Source organism: Salmo salar, chromosome ssa01 (genome assembly GCF_905237065.1).
Source record: "Salmo salar chromosome ssa01, Ssal_v3.1, whole genome shotgun sequence".
Lineage (NCBI taxonomy): Eukaryota > Metazoa > Chordata > Actinopteri > Salmoniformes > Salmonidae > Salmo > Salmo salar.
Window position 1 is genome coordinate 114,165,282 of NC_059442.1, and position 12,500 is coordinate 114,177,781.

The following is a 12,500-nucleotide window of genomic DNA, read 5'->3' on the forward strand; positions in this document are numbered from 1 at the left end:
AACAACACCGCCACACACAGTCCTGAAAACAACACCCCCACACACACTCCTGAAAACAACACCGCCACAAACACTCCTGAAAACAACACCGCCACAAACACTCCTGAAAACAACACTGCCACACACACTCCTGAAAACAACACCGCCACACACACTCCTGAAAACAACACCGCCACACACACTCCTGAAAACAACACCGCCACACACACGCCTGAAAACAACTATGGATAACCTATGCTGCACATACTTTTTTTGTCTCTGTTCCTGTCTCTGTTCCTGTCTCTGTTCCTGTCTCTGTTCCTGTTCCAGTCTCTGTTCCTGTCTCTGTTCCTGTTCCTGTCTGTTCCTGTCCCTCTGTTCCTGTTCCTGTCTGTTCCTGTTCCTGTCTCTGTTCCTGTCTCTGTTCCTGTCTCTGTTCCTGTTCCTGTCTCTGTTCCTGTCTCTGTTCCTGTTCCTGTCTGTTCCTGTTCCTGTCTGTTCCTGTCTCTGTTCCTGTTCCTGTCTGTTCCTGTTCCTGTCTCTGTTCCTGTCTCTGTTCCTGTCTCTGTTCCTGTTCCTGTCTCTGTTCCTGTCTCTGTTCCTGTCTCTGTCTCTGTTCCTGTCTCTGTTCCTGTCTCTGTTCCTGTCTCTGTTCCTGTCTCTGTTCCTGTCTCTGTCTCTGTCTCTGTCTCTGTTCCTGTCTCTGTTCCTGTCTCTGTTCCTGTCTCTGTTCCTGTCCATGTCTCTGTCCCTGTCTCTGTCTCTGTCCCTGTCTCTGTCTCTGAACCCTGTTCCTGCTCCTGTCCCTGTCCCTGTCTCTGTCTCTGTCCCTGTCTCTGTCTCTGTCTCTGTCCCTGTCTCTGTTCCTGTCTCTGTCTCTGTCCCTGTCTCTGTCCCTGTCTCTGTCTCTGTCTCTGTCCCTGTCTCTGTCTCTGTCCCTGTCTCTGTCTCTGTCTCTGTCCCTGTCTCTGTTCCTGTTCCTGTCTCTGTTCCTGTCTCTGTTCCTGTCCCTGTCTCTGTTCCTGTCTCTGTTCCTGTCCCTGTCTCTGTCCCTGTCTCTGTCCCTGTCTCTGTCTCTGTCCCTGTCTCTGTCCCTGTCTCTGTCCCTGTTCCTGTTCCTGTTCCTGTCCCTGTCCCTGTCCCTGTCTGTCTCTGTTCCTGTCTCTCTCTTCCCCCCACCGTCCCTCCCTCATTCAGTCTCTCTCCCTCTCTGTTATAATATCTGTGGGATATTACACAGACAGTAAACTGGTTCAGTTCTGGTGACCGCAATATGATGACGCCTGGGACCCTTAACACACACACACACACACACACACACACACACACACACACACACACACACACACACACACACACACACACACACACACACACACACACACACACACACACACAAAACAAACACACACACATACGCAGAGAGAGACACACACACACACAGACAGACACACAGACACACTCAAAACAAACATACACACAGAGAGAGACACACACACACAAAACAAAAACAAACACACACACACACTGAGGTGAGACAGATTGGAAAACAACAATGGAATGAAATCCATTTAAGTCAGTCTATCTAATCTAATGCAGAACCTTCATCTGTTCTGCAGAATGAATTACATTTCATTTCCACTTCCCTCCCAGACCTCCGTCTTCCTGTAGATCAGTCTGTAAACCCGTTAAATGTCACAAAATGTCAACGCGCTGGAAATGTACCGGGAATGTAAATAGGAAGACATTATTAAAATGTTTACTTATTACACATGCTCTTATAAATTATTAAGAACAAAGTCACAAGTTAAACATCTCGTATGTTCTCAGTCAAATAGTTGGTATCATTAGGACTTTAACTATCTGGAATAGTATAGTTGGTATCTTTAGGACTTTAACTGGAATAGTATAGTTGGTATCATTAGGACTTTATCTGGAATAGTATAGTTGGTATCTTTAGGACTTTAACTATCTGGAATAGTATAGTTGGTATCATTAGGACTTTAACTGGAATAGTATAGTTGGTATCATTAGGACTTTAACTGGAATAGTATAGTTGGTATCATTAGGACTTTATCTGGAATAGTATAGCTGGTATCATTAGGACTTTATCTGGAATAGTATAGTTGGTATCATTATGACTTTATCTGGAATAGTATAGCTGGTATCATTGGGACTTTATCTGGAATAGTATAGCTGGTATCATTAGGACTTTAACTATCTGGAATAGTATAGTTGGTATCATTAGGACTTTATCTGGAATAGTATAGTTGGTATCATTATGACTTTATCTGGAATAGTATAGTTGGTATCATTAGGACTTTATCTGGAATAGTATAGTTGGTATCATTAGGACTTTAACTATCTGGAATAGTATAGTTGGTATCATTGGAACTTTATCTGGAATAGTATAGTTGGTATCATTAGGACTTTAACTATCTGGAATAGTATAGTTGGTATCATTGGGACTTTATCTGGAATAGTATAGTTGGTATCATTAGGACTTTAACTATCTGGAATAGTATAGCTGGTATCATTATGACTTTATCTGGAATAGTATAGTTGGTATCATTAGGACTTTAACTATCTGGAATAGTATAGCTGGTATCATTATGACTTTATCTGGAATAGTATAGTTGGTATCATTAGGACTTTATCTGGAATAGTATAGTTGGTATCATTAGGACTTTATCTGGAATAGTATAGTTGGTATCATTAGGACTTTAACTATCTGGAATAGTACAGTTGGTATCATTGGGACTTTATCTGGAATAGTATAGTTGGTATCATTAGGACTTTAACTATCTGGAATAGTATAGTTGGTATCATTGGGACTTTATCTGGAATAGTATAGTTGGTATCATTAGGACTTTAACTATCTGGAATAGTATAGCTGGTATCATTATGACTTTATCTGGAATAGTATAGTTGGTATCATTAGGACTTTAACTATCTGGAATAGTATAGCTGGTATCATTATGACTTTATCTGGAATAGTATAGTTGGTATCATTAGGACTTTATCTGGAATAGTATAGTTGGTATCATTAGGACTTTATCTGGAATAGTATAGTTGGTATCATTAGGACTTTAACTATCTGTGAATTGACACTCTCACGTATACAACTTTAACCTTTTTTCTTCACAATTTCGTGATATCCAATTGGTCGTTACAGTCTTGTCCCAGCTGCACTGCTTCTTGACACACTGCTCGCTTAACGCGGAAGCCAGCCGCACCAATGTGTCGGAGGAAACACCGTACAGCTGGTGACTGAAGTCAGCCTGCAGGCGCCCGGCCCGCCACAAGAAGTCGCTAGAGCGCGATGGGACAAGGAAATCCCGACCGGCCAAACCCTCCCCTAACCCGGACAACGCTGGGCCAATTGTGCACCGCCACATGGATTTCCCGGTCATGGCCGGCTGTAATACAGCCTGGGATAGAACCAGGGTCTGTAGTGACGCCACATGGATTTCCCGGTCATGGCCGGCTGTAATACAGCCTGGATTTGAACCAGGGTCTGTAGTGACGCCACACTGCAACGCAGTCCTTTAGAGCGCTGCGTCACTCGGGAGGCAGAAATAAATCCAACATATCTCTATGGTTACAACAATAACACAACAGTAACTGTTCTCAGTAATCTGTCATTTCCTGTACTGTCAGTTTTCTCTATAAAGACCAAAGGAAACTCCAGTATAAGGAACTATCTGACCACTAGCCTTGGTAACCATGGCAGCATTCCCACTATGCAGAGAGATAACTATCTGACCACTAGCCTTGGTAACCATGGTGATACAGTAGTGTTCCCGCTATGCAGAGAGATAACTATCTGACCACTAGCCTTGGTAACCATGGTGATACAGTAGTGTTCCCGCTATGCAGAGAGATAACTATCTGACCACTAGCCTTGGTAACCATGGTGATACAGTAGTGTTCCCGCTATGCAGAGAGATAACTATCTGACCACTAGCCTTGGTAACCATGGTGATACAGTAGTGTTCCCGCTATGCAGAGAGATAACTATCTGACCACTAGCCTTGGTAACCATGGTGATACAGTAGTGTTCCCACTATGCAGAGAGATAACTACCTGACCACTAGCCTTGGTAACCATGGTGATACAGTAGTGTTCCCACTATGCAGAGAGATAACTACCTGACCACTAGCCTTGGTAACCATGGCAGCATTCCCACTATGCAGAGAGATAACTATCTGACCACTAGCCTTGGTAACCATGGTGATACAGTAGTGTTCCCGCTATGCAGAGAGATAACTATCTGACCACTAGCCTTGGTAACCATGGCAGCATTCCCACTATGCAGAGAGATAACTATCTGACCACTAGCCTTGGTAACCATGGCAGCATTCCCACTATGCAGAGAGATAACTATGAGGAATGAGGCTTGATCAGCACTAACTCACAACCAGATGTTATGTTATGGACAGTACCTTGACAGCAGGGTTTAGAGGGGATGTTAAGGACAGGTCCTGGACCAGATGTTATGGACAGTACCTTGACCAGCAGGGTTTAGAGAGGATGTTAAGGACAGGTCCTGGACCAGATGTTATGGACAGTACCTTGACCAGCAGGGTTTAGAGGGGATGTTAAGGACAGGTCCTGGACCAGCTGTTATGGACAGTACCTAGACCAGCAGGGATTAGAGGGGATGTTATGGACAGGTCCTGGACCAGATGTTATGGACAGTACCTGGACCAGCAGGGATTCACAGCGTGCTGTTTCTTCCGTTTCTTCTTCTTCTCAGATCCATAACAGCCTGTTTGGTCCTGGCTTGGTTCAGTCAGTGGTCACATTGCTCTGAGGTCTGCTGTGGGTCTCTAGAGAGGTCTCCTGGTCCTCAGCTAGGGGAGGGGGTGGAGGTCCGGTCTCACAGCCCAGGGAGGAGAGAGGCTCAGTGGGTAGCTGCTGTCTCTGTGTCCCTCTGTCCAAGGCTGCGGCAAGGTGTGTGTGAGAGGAGTGAGCTAGACAGAGACACACTCACTGCTCCACATCCAGCTCTCCTGGCAGGATCACACTATATCCACACTGCACACACAGCTCTTAAAGGGACGGTCACCACCTTTATTACAGGAGCCGCTCTTAAAGGGACGGTCACCACCTTTATTACAGGAATAGAGAGAAAGAGAGGGAGAGAAGAGGAGAGGATGTCAGACATTTAATTATGTGGCTTTGATAGGAAAACAAGGAGAGGGAGAGGAGGAGAGGAAAAGGAGGAGAGGAGGAGAGGAGCTTCAGACGCAATCGTTAGGCAAGGGTAATTTCAGAGTAGGAAAGGATGAAACAGCGTCTGTGCCACCAGTAAGTACAGATAGTAACGTTAGTATAAACCCCCTCGCACGGTCCCCGCAGCCGGACATCTTTCTCATGGCTTCTGGAGGGAAACGCTGTAGGAATGCTCAACCGGTGTCGCTTATTCAGCCGACAGAAACTTTCAACCGGTTCTCCCCATTAAGCGAGTCGGAGTCGGAGGCCGAGATTTCTCTGGTCTCTGCTCCTCCCGTTGTGGGGTCTGAGATGCCGACGGCTCCCACCATTAGCTCTGACAAATTGAAAACCCTAGTCATTGGCGACTCCATTACCCGCAGTATTAGACTTAAAACGAATCATCCAGCGATCATACACTGTTTACCAGGGGGCAGGGCTACCGACGTTAAGGCTAATCTAAAGACGGTGCTGGCTAAAGCTAAAACTGGCGAGTGTAGAGAGTATAGAGATATTGTTATCCACGTCGGCACCAACGATGTTAGGATGAAACCGTCTGAGGTCACCAAGCGCAACATAGCTTCAGCGTGTAAATCAGCTAGAAAGATGTTGCGGCATCGATTAATTGTCTCTGGCCCTCTCCCAGTTAGGGGGAGTGATGAGCTCTACAGCAGAGTCTCACAACTCAATCGCTGGTTGAAAACTGTTTTCTGCCCCTCCCAAAAGATAGAATTTGTAGATAATTGGCCCTCTTTCTGGGACTCACCCACAAACAGGACCAAGCCTGGCCTGTTGAGGAGTGACGGACTCCATCCTAGCTGGAGGGGTGCTCTCATCTTATCTACGAACATAGACAGGGCTCTAACTCCTCTAGCTCCACAATGAAATAGGGTGCAGGCCAGGCAGCAGGATGTTAGCCAGCCTGCCAGCTTAGTGGAGTCTGCCACTAGCACAGTCAGCGTAGTCAGCTCAGCTTTCCCCATTGAGACCGTGTCTGTGCCTCGATCTAGGTTGGGCAAAATTAAAAATGACGGTGTTCGCTTTAGCAATCTCACTAGTATAAAGACCTCCTCCATTCCTGCCATTATTGAAAGAGATTGTGATACCTCACATCTCAAAATTGGGTTACTTAATGTTAGATCCCTCACTTCCAAGGCAGTTATAGTCAATGAACTAATCACTGATCATAATCTTGATGTGATTGGCCTGACTGAAACATGGCTTAAGCCTGATGAATTTACTGTGTTAAATGAGGCCTCACCCCTGGTTACACTAGTGACCATACCCCCCGTGCATCCGGCAAAGGCGGAGGTGTTGCTAACATTTACGATAGCAAATTTCAATTTACAAAAAAGAAACTATGACGTTTTCGTCTTTTGAGCTTCTAGTCATGAAATCTATGCAGCCTACTCACTCACTTTTTATAGCTACTGTTTACAGGCCTCCTGGGCCATATGCAGTGTTCCTCACTGAGTTCCCTGAATTCCTATCGGATCTTGTAGTCATAGCAGATAATATTCAAATTTTTGGTGACTTTAACATTCACATGGAAAAGTCCACAGACCCACTCCAAAAGGCTTTTGGAGCCATCATCGACTCAGTGGGTTTTGTCCAACATGTCTCTGGACCTACTCACTGCCACAGTCATACTCTGGACCTAGTTTTGTCCCATGGAATAAATGTTGTGGATCTTAATGTTTTTCCTCATAATCCTGGATTATCGGACCACCATTTTATTGCGTTTGCAATCGCAACAAATAATCTGCTCAGACCCCAACCAAGGAGCATTAAAAGTCGTGCTATAAATTCTCAGACAACCCAAAGATTCCTTGATGCCCTTCCAGACTCCCTCTGCCTACCCAAGGACGTCAGAGGACAAAAATCAGTTAACCACCTAACCGAGGAACTCAATGTAACCTTGCGCAATACCCTAGATGCAGTTGCACCCCTAAAAATTCAAAACATCTGTCATAAGAAACTAGCTCCCTGGTATACAGAAAATACACGAGCTCTGAAGCAAGCTTCCAGAAAATTGGAACGGAAATGGCGCCACACCAAACTGGAAGTCTTCCGACTAGCTTGGAAAGACAGTACCGTGCAGTATCGAAGAGCCCTCACTGCTGCTCGATCATCCTATTTTTCCAACTTAATTGAGGAAAATAAGAACAATCCGAAATGTCTTTTTGATACTGTCGCAAAGCTAACTAAAAAGCAGCCTTCGCAAATGGAGGATGGCTTTCACTTCAGCAGTAATACATTTATGAACTTCTTTGAGGAAAAGATCATGATCATTAGAAAGCAAATTACGGACTCCTCTTTAAATCTGGGTATTCCTCCAAAGCTCCATTGTCCTGAGTCTACACAACTCTGCCAGGACCTAGGATCAAGGGAGATACTAAAGTGTTTTAGTACTATATCTCTTGACACAATGATGAAAATAATCATGGCCTCCAAACCCTCAAGCTGCATACTGGACCCTATTCCAACTAAACTACTGAAAGAGCTGCTTCCTGTGCTTGGCCCTCCTATGTTGAACATAATAAACGGCTCTCTATCCACCGGATGTGTACCAAGCTCACTAAAAGTGGCAGTAATAAAGCCTCTCTTGAAAAAGCCGAATCTTGACCCAGAAACTATAAAAAACTATCGGCCTATATCGAATCTTCCATTCCTCTCAAAAATTTTAGAAAAAGCTGTTGCACAGCAACTCACTGCCTTCCTGAAGACAAACAATGTATACGAAACGCTTCAGTCTGGTTTTAGACCCCATCATAGCACTGAGACTGCACTTGTGAAGGTGGTAAATTACCTTTTAATGACGTCAGACCAAGGCTCTGCATCTGTCCTCGTGCTCCTAGATCTTAGTGCCGCTTTTGATACCATCGATCACCACATTCTTTTGGAGAGATTGGAAACCCAAATTGGTCTACATGGACAAGTTCTGGCCTGGTTTAGATCTTATCTGTCGGAAAGATATCAGTTTGTCTCTGTGAATGGTTTGTCCTCTGACAAATCAATTGTACATTTCGGTGTTCCTCAAGGTTCCGTTTTAGGACCACTATTGTTTTCACTATATATTTTACCTCTTGGGGATGTCATTCGAAAACATAATGTTACATTTCACTGCTATGCGGACGACACACAGCTGTACATTTCAATGAAACATGGTGAAGCCCCAAAATTGCCCTCGCTAGAAGCCTGTGTTTCAGACATAAAGAAGTGGATGGCTGCAAACTTTCTACTTTTAAACTCGGACAAAACAGAGATGCTTGTTCTAGGTCCCAAGAAACAAAGAGATCTTCTGTTGAATCTGACAATTAATCTGGATGGTTGTACAGTCGTCTCAAATAAAACTGTGAAGGACCTCGGCGTTACTCTGGACCCAGATCTCTCTTTTGAAGAACATATCAAGACAGTTTCAAGGACAGCTTTTTTCCATCTACGTAACATTGCAAAAATCAGAAACTTTCTGTACAAAAATGACGCAGAAAAAGTAATCCATGTTTTTGTTACTTCTAGGCTGGACTACTGCAATGCTCTACTTTCCGGCTACCCGGATAAACAACTAAACAAACTTCAGTTAGTGCTAAATACGGCTGCTAGAATCCTGACTAGAACCAAAAAATGTGATCATATTACTCCAGTGCTAGCCTCCCTACACTGGCTTCCTGTTAAGGCAAGGGCTGATTTCAAGGTTTTACTGCTAACCTACAAAGCATTACATGGGCTTGCTCCTACCTATCTTTCCGATTTGGTCCTGCCGTACATACCTACACGTACGCTACGGTCACAAGACGCAGGCCTCCTAATTGTCCCTAGAATTTCTAAGCAAACGGCTGGAGGTAGGGCTTTCTCCTACAGAGCTCAATTTTTATGGAATGGTCTGCCTACCAATGTGAGAGACGCAGACTCAGTCTCAACCTTTAAGTCTTTACTGAAGACTTATCTCTTCAGTAGGTCCTATGATTAAGTATAGTCTGGCCCAGGAGTGTGAAGGTGAACGGAAAGGCTGGAGCAACGAACCGCCCTTGCTGTCTCTGCCTTGCCGGTTCCCCTCTTTCCACTGGGATTCTCTGCCTCTAACCCTTTTACAGGGGCTGAGTCACTGGCTTACTGGTGTTCTTCCATGCCGTCCATGGGAGGGGTGCGTCACTTGAGTGGGTTGAGTCACTGACGTTGTCTTCCTGTCTGGGTTGGCGCCCCCCTTGGGTTGTGCCATGGCGGAGATCGTTGTGGGCTATACTCGGCCTTGTCTTAGGATGGTAAGTTGGTGGTTGGAGACATCCCTCTAGTGGTGTGGGGGCTGTGCTTTGGCAAAGTGGGTGGGGTTATATCCTGCCTGTTTGGCCCTGTCCGGGGTATCATCAGATGGGGCCACAGTGTCTTCTGATCCCTCCTGTCTCAGCCTCCAGTATTTATGCTGCAGTAGTTTATGTGTCGGGGGCTAGGGTCAGTCTGTTACATCTGGAGTATTTCTCTTGTCTTATCCGGTGTCCTGTGTGAATTTAAATATGCTCTCTCTAATTCTCTCTTTCTCTCTTTCTGTCTTTCTCTCGGAGGACCTGAGCCCTAGGACCATGCCTCAGGACTACCTGGTATGATGACTCCTTGCTGTCCCCAGTCCACCTGGCCGTGCTGCTGCTCCAGTTTCAACTGTTCTGCCTGCGGCTATGGAACCCTGACCTGTTCACCGGACGTGCTTGTTGCACCCTCGACAACTACTATGATTATTATTATTTGACCATGCTGGTCATTTATGAACATTTTAACATCTTGACCATGTTCTGTTATAATATCCACCCTGCACAGCCAGAAGAGGACTGGCCACCCCTCATAGCCTGGTTCCTCTCTAGGTTTCTTCCTAGGTTTTTGGCCTTTCTAGGGAGTTTTTCCTAGGGAGTTTTTCCTAGCCACCGTGCTTCTTTCACATGCATTGCTTGCAGTTTGGGGTTTTAGGCTGGGTTTCTGTACAGCACTTTGAGATATCAGCTGATGTACGAAGGGCTATATAAATACATTTGATTTGATTTGATTTGATTTGAGGAGGAGGGGAGGAGAGGATGTCAGACATTTAATGATGTGGCTTTGATAGGAAAACAAGGAGAGAGAGAAGATGAGGAGGAGGAGGAGGAGGAGAGGAAGAGAAGGAGAGGAGGAGGAGGAGAGGAAGAGGAGGAGAGGAGAGGAGGAGAGGAAGAGGAGGAGAGGAGGAGAGGAGGAGGAGAGGAAGAGGAGAAGAGGAGGAGAGGAGGAGAGGAGGAGGAGAGGAAGAGAAGGAGAGGAGGAGGAGGAGAGGAAGAGGAAGAGGAGAGGAGGAGAGGAAGAGAGGAGGAGGAGGAGGAGAGGAAGAGAAGGAGAGGAGGAGGAGGAGAGGAGGAGGAGGAGAGGAAGAGGAGGCGAGGAGGAGGAGGAGGAGAGGAAGAGGAGGAGAGGAGGAGGAGGAGGAGAGGAAGAGAAGGAGAGGAGGAGGAGGAGAGGAAGAGGAGGAGAGGAGAGGAGGAGAGGAAGAGGAGGAGAGGAGGAGGAGGAGAGGAAGAGAAGGAGAGGAGGAGGAGGAGAGGAAGAGGAGGAGAGGAGGAGGAGGAGAGGAGGAGGAGGAGGGGAGGAGGAGAGGAGAGGTTGTCAGACATTTAATTATGTGGCTTTGATAGGAAAACAAGGAGAGAGAGAGGAGGAGGAGGAGGAGAGGAAGAGGAGGAGAGGAGGAGAAGAGGATGAGAGGAGAGGATGTCAGACATTTAATTATGTGGCTTTGATAGGAAAACAAGGAGAGAGAGAGGAGGAGAGGAGGAGGAGGAGGAGGAGAGGAAGAGAAGGAGAGGAGGAGGAGGAGGAGGGGTTCCTCCTGTCGTCCTAATGGAAGCCACAGAAAACAGGGTTCTTTGCTGATCTAAACAGAACCATTTTAAAGGCCATATATATGAAGAGACCCATTGAACCTCATTTGGGACGTTTTAGTGAGGGAAGACTACCCCCACTTAAAGGGGAATGTGGTGCCTGAAGTCATGACTATGTCATAACGTCTCAGTGGGAATTGAAGCCTTCTAAGCTGTACTGTTTGGTTCATTACATACAGCTCCGTGAAAGAGAGAGAACATGAATTAAAAGGAGATTAAGAAGAAACCCAGTGGTGATAGAAAACTACAACAGTTTAATTAAAACGGTCCCAAATGGTGACAAAAACAAACAACAACAACAACAACAAACAACAACAACAAAAACCAAAAAACAAACAACAACAAAACAACAACAACAACGACAACAACAACAACAACAAAAACAACAACAACAACAAAAACAAGTAAGTAGAATAGTATCAGTCATGTGGAGGAAGTCAAATCTGCGGCTGGCCCGAAAAGATGAGTCATTAAATAGAGCATAATTTCCTCCCACATCTGTGTCTCATTTAGTATGAATCCTCGTTATATTTCATTACCACTGTATTTAGTTTGATCCCAGTTTGATCTGTGTTAAACGTGTAGCTGAATACATTTACTGACTGAAACAGACTTTACTGACTGAAACAGACTCCGTGAACCAAAATCTACTTCTAGCAGGATTGAGATGTTAGCTTTTCTAAACAGTTGGTTTTAAAATTATCCTCCTGTATGAAAAACACACACAGACATACACACTCTCACACACACACACACACACACACACACACACACACACACACACACACACACACACACCACTCTTTATGGAGAGACTGTGGCTGTGTGATATGCCAAGTAATATAATCTGTTAAACCCCTAGGGGGATATATATGAGAGAAGAACATGGAGAGCAGAGCAGGCGTGAGTGAGGGAGAAGGGGAGAATGTGCTGGTGTGGGTGTGAGAAAAGGGGGGAGTCAGAAGGGGGAAGATGAGGAAGTCAGAGAGGAAGTCAGAATGTATCTACCAGGAAAGAACACTGTGCAAAGGCAAAGATTCTGACAGAGAACAATTGCGCATTCCAAGGTTCCGTGGTTGCTATGGTGATGGTCTGTTGGCTAGCTGAGTGGAGGGGTACTGGTGCTAGGGGCCTGTTACCATGGGTGCTATGGTGACGGTATGTTGGCTAGCTGAGTGGGGAGGTACTGGTGCTAGGGGCCTGTTACCATGGTTACTACGGTGACGGTCTGTTGGCTAGCTGAGTGGGGGGGGTACTGGTGCTTGGGGCCTGTTACCATGGTGACGGTCTGGTGGCTAGTTGAGTGGGGGGGTACTGGTGCTAGGGCCTGTTACTATGGTTGCTATGGTGACGGTCTATTGGCTAGCTTAGTGGGGGGGTACTGGTGCTAGGGGCCTGTTACCATGG

The 12,500-nt window shown here is 45.7% G+C and overlaps 1 protein-coding gene across 2 annotated transcripts in view; it reads right to left on the minus strand.

Annotated features, from left to right (window-relative positions):
* The window catches only part of LOC106594265 (receptor-type tyrosine-protein phosphatase epsilon), a 129,532-nt gene that overhangs the window by 51,178 nt on the left and 65,854 nt on the right, over positions 1 to 12,500 (minus strand). For both annotated transcript variants that reach the window (XM_045687672.1, XM_045687670.1), the window contains exon 2: positions 4,684 to 5,092. The gene's annotated coding sequence lies outside the window, so the exon portion shown is untranslated. The remainder of the gene's footprint in view (positions 1 to 4,683; positions 5,093 to 12,500) is intronic.